The sequence below is a fragment of the Salmo salar genome, chromosome 08 (assembly GCF_965601325.2).
Source record: "Salmo salar chromosome 08, fSalSal1, whole genome shotgun sequence".
NCBI lineage: Eukaryota > Metazoa > Chordata > Actinopteri > Salmoniformes > Salmonidae > Salmo > Salmo salar.
Window position 1 is genome coordinate 5,170,001 of NC_138298.1, and position 5,000 is coordinate 5,175,000.

Here is a 5,000-nt window from a genome sequence, read left to right on the forward strand (position 1 = left end):
AAATGGACTTGGAGGAGATATCGGACTCGGATGATGGGGAAAAGTTTGAAAGAATGAGAGGAGGATACAGGAAGAGGAAAGCAGCGGAGGGGGGGGAGAGAAAGGGTGGAAGAGGAAAGAAACTGGATAAAAGGTAGAGGATAATGAAATTATATTTTATAATTTTATTATTTATTAGTATGGTAACAATAATGTCGATAAATGCGAATGGGTTGAGAACAATAGGAAAATTTAATAGAATAGTACACATAAAGAATTCTGATATTTTATGTATTCAAGAGACGCACTGGGATAATATGTGTGTTTTAGAAATTCAGAAAATATGGAGGGATTTTATTTATGTAAACAATGGTAGGGGGAATTCATGTGGGGTTGCAATTTTAATAAGGAAGGATGTAGTAGAAAATGTGAAGAAGATATATAATGATAATAATGGGAGGATTTTAATTTTAGATTTTGAATATATGAGTAGGGTTTTTAGGATTATAAATATTTATGCGCCGAATAATGAAATAGAGAGAAGGAATTTATTTTTAGAATTAGCGAAATGGTGCAAGGGAAACTGTATTTTAGTTGGGGATTTTAATGTAAAAATGGATAGACTAGATATGACAAGGGGAGCTATTTTTAGAAGTGACGTATCTAGGGGGGTTTTAAGGAAGATGATGGTTGAAAACAATTTAATTGATATATGGAGGGAGGAGAATCCGAATAAGAGAGAATTTTCTAGAAGGCAGGTGGTTTTAGGGGAATTGAAACAGACACGGATAGATTTGGTTTTAGTAAATGAAGGGTTAAGGAATTTTATGAAGGATATTAAATATATTTTTACAACTTTTAGTGATCATGCTGGGTTAACATTTTCGGTGGGGTTAGATAAGGAAAGGAAAGGGGGGGGAATATGGTGTATGAATGCAGGGTATCTAGGTGATGAGGAATACGGGAAACAACTTAAATCTTTGATAGAAGATGAAATGGAGGATAAGCAAAAAGGGAATGATAAGTGCAAGTGGTGGGAAAATGTTAAGGAAAAAATAAAAGTTTTTAGTATTAGATATGCAAGGAAGAAGAGGAGTAGGATGATAAGAGCAGAAAATTATTTAAGAACAAAATTAAATGAAGAAATGAAGAAATGTGATAGTGATCCTGATTATACTATTGAAAAGTTTTTAGATTTAAAAGAAAAATTGAGCAAATGTGAAATAGATAAGTGTAAGGGTGCAATTATAAGAAGTAGGGCAAAATATGTTTTAGAAGGGGAGAAATGTACGTCGTTTTTTCTTGGTTTAGAGAAAACTAAACAGATGAAATCATATATTAGTGAGATTGAAAATGTAAAGGGTGAAGTGGTAAATGATTATGTTGAGATATTAGAAACAGTACAGAATTTTTATAAGGATTTATTTAAGAAAGGGGAGGTGGAGGAGGGGTGTGTAAAAGAGATTTTAAGTAGTGTGGATGTGCAAATTGGTGCTGAGGATAAGCAAATGTGTGATAGGAAGATAACAATGGATGAAGTGAAAGATGCAATTAAGGGTTTACAAATAAATAAAAGTCCTGGAGTAGATGGACTAATTGCAGAGTTTTATAAAATGTATGAAAGTATTTTAGCACCTATTTTATTAGAAGTATATCAATATATGGAAGACAATAATACTGTTTCAGATTCCATGGTGACAGGGCTGATATCGATTTTATATAAAAATAAGGGGAGTAAATTGAAATTAGAAAATTATAGGCCAATTAGTTTGTTAAACTCAGATTATAAGATTTTAGCTAAGATACTGGCAAATAGGATGAAGATGGTTTTAAATGATATTATAGCACCTACACAAAATTATAGTGTGCCTGGAAGAGATATAGCAGATACCATAACTACACTTAGAGATGTGATAAATAAAATGAATAGCGATAAGATGGGGGGAATTGTTTTAAGTATAGATTTTAATAAAGCTTTTGACAGGGTGGAACATGATTTTATGTTTAGGGTACTGGAAAAGTATGGGTTTGGAAATGGAATTATAAGATGGATAAAATTATTATATAGAAAGGCTAAAAGTAGGGTTAAATGTAATGGGGTTTTAACAGATTCTTTTATTCTTGAGAGATCAGTGAGACAGGGGTGCCCTTTATCAGCTTTATTGTTTGTTTTATCGGTAGAACCCTTAGCGGCATACCTTAAAAAAGATCATTTTATAAATTGTGTAGAGACTCCGCAAGGAGGTTTTAGTTTAATTCATCAATATGCAGACGATACAACAATAACAGTTAGAGATGAGGGTAGTGTTAAAAGGGTGATAGAGTGTTTTAAAGTATATGAGAAAGCCTCAGGAGCAAAAGTGAATATGGAGAAGTCAGTAATAATGTATGTTGGGAAGAATAATGAGGGGACTTTTCCTTTTAAGGTGGTAAATGATTATTTTAAGGTGTTAGGTGTGTTTTTAGGGGTGAAGGAACAAGAAGCTAGGGATCTGACATGGAGTGGGGTTATAAACAAAGTTAGGAAGGTGGTAAATATGTGGAGGGGGAGGGCTTTGAAATTAAAAGGGAAAGTAATTGTTGTAAATTCCTTGCTGATGTCAATTTTCATTCATGTCATGAACGTTTTAGATGTACCAGAATGGGTTTTATCTGAAATGAATACGATTTTAGTTGATTTTTTATGGGATGGGAAAGGAGCGAAAATTTCTTTTAAAACTTTGATTGCAGGTTATGAGGAGGGGGGTTTGAAGTTGGTAGATTTAAATGTGAGGAAAAAAGCAATTAGAGTTAAAATGGTACGAAAATATTTATATGGTGAACTAGATTATGGATGGAAAAGATTTTTTAAAGAGTATTTGCAGGAGGTTGGGAGGATGGGGGAAAATGGTTTATTAATGTGTATGAGAAAAGAAATGTTAGCTAATATACCATTGTTTTATAGAGAAGTGTTTGAGGCTTGGGGGGAGTTTTTACCAAATATTTATTATGAGTGTACCATTTTAGACAATATTTTAAATCAGCCAATTTTCTTAAATCCCAAGATACAATATAATAATAAGATGTTGTTTTGTAAATATTTTATGAGGGCTGGGATGAGACAGATTGGGGATATTTTATACGAGGTCATTCCAGGTTTTCTTCCTGTACAAGCGATTTATGATAATGTTTGTGAAGTGGAAGATGAAATAAGCAAAACTACAGTAGATAATATGTATAAGAGAATTTTAGGGTGTATTCCTGAAGAATGGGTGCTTTTAATAAATACAGAGGTGGTTGAGAGAGCTAAGGGTTTACCGGTTTTATATTATGAAAGTAATGGGGAGAAACATGTTTTATCAGGTTTGAAAGTTAAAAAGATTTATGAAAAATGTATTTTAAGAGAGATAAAAGCTCCTGCTTCAGAAAAAGTGTGGTCTAGGGTATTTGTAAATATAGATGTAAAATCAATATGGAAGAATGTCAATGTAAAATATAATTCTATAGAATGTGAAGATAATGATTTTAAATTGAAACATAATAGGATTTTTACGAACGTGGTTTTACATCAAATAAATAGAGACATTAAAAGAGAATGTGATATTTGTGGTACGGAGGTGGAACATTTTATGCACTTTTTTATTGAATGTTGTAGATTACAAGGGTTTCATGAGTTTATAAAGGGGCTTTTAGAACAACATTGGGGAGAAGATATTGTAAATGGGGTTGAGTGGAGGAGGTTGTTTCTATTTGGTATAAATGGAAAAAGCAAAGTTTTTAATATTAATTTGATGAATTTTGTTCTTAGCCATGCTAGATACGCTGTAAGACAAAGAAGGAATTTAGGACATTATGAAGGGAAAATTGTGAGTGTGGAGGTTTTATTTAAAAGTATTTTAGAGAAAGATATTGAACTAATATATAAATATGGAGGATGTAATTTTGAAAAACTGTTTGTGTGGGGGAGCACTTTTATCGAAATTGATCAAAATGGAAAACTTGTTTTTAATTATTAATTGGTTTTATTTTATTTTCTTTTCTTTTTTGATTTTGTAAAAGGATGAATTGTTCATCCTTTTTTATTATTATTGTTTGAATATTGTAAATATTATGTGTTTTTTCATAATAAAAGATAAAAAAAAAGGTACGCCCGATCTTGTCTGATCTCGGAAGCTAAGCAGGGTCGGGCCTGGTTAGTACTTGGATGGGAGACCGCCTGGGAATACCAGGTGCTGTAAGCATTTTGTCCACGAGGGTGTGCTCTTGCACTATTTCATCAGCAACACTGCCTTGTAGTAAGCATTTAATGATGAATTGACAAAATGCAGCTTCCTGCCTTTTTAATAGGATCAAATTTCCTTGTGTTTTCAATTAGCATCTGCCTTGTATTTATAAGACAAACAAGAATATTGTTGCTGAATGCAGCTTGTGTGTGCTTTATGCTCCTTTGCCCTGTTCAAATGATGAAAGGAAATAAAGTTTGTATTTTATCCAACTACCTGTGCTAAAAAGTGATGGGAACAGTGTTTGTAATTTCTTCTACTTTTTCAGTGACACAAAGTTCAAGCTGCTTATCTAATTGGTGAAAATGCAATGTCTGTTTATCACACTCACTTTGACTATATATGTTGTAGCAAGAGATTGATTCACGCTTACGGCCATATCAGCCTGGGGACACCCGATCTCGTCTGATCTCGGAAGCTAAGCAGGGTCGGGCCTGGTTAGTACTTGGATGGGAGACCGCCTGGGAATACCAGGTGCTGTAAGCATTTTGTCCACGAGGGTGTGCTCTTGCACTATTTCATCAGCAACACTGCCTTGTAGTAAGCATTTAATGATGAATTGACAAAATGCAGCTTCCTGCCTTTTTAATAGGATCAAATTTCCTTGTGTTTTCAATTAGCATCTGCCTTGTATTTATAAGACAAACAAGAATATTGTTGCTGAATGCAGCTTGTGTGTGCTTTATGCTCCTTTGCCCTGTTCAAATGATGAAAGGAAATAAAGTTTGTATTTTATCCAACTACCTGTGCTAAAAAGTG

General features: G+C 33.3%; 1 non-coding gene across 1 annotated transcript; it reads left to right on the top strand.

Annotated features, from left to right (window-relative positions):
* Positions 1 to 4,608: 4,608 nt before the first annotated feature.
* Positions 4,609 to 4,727, top strand: LOC145882820 (5S ribosomal RNA). The gene has a single exon (XR_014394389.1). It is a non-coding gene; the product is annotated as a 5S ribosomal RNA (ribosomal RNA).
* Positions 4,728 to 5,000: the final 273 nt, after the last annotated feature.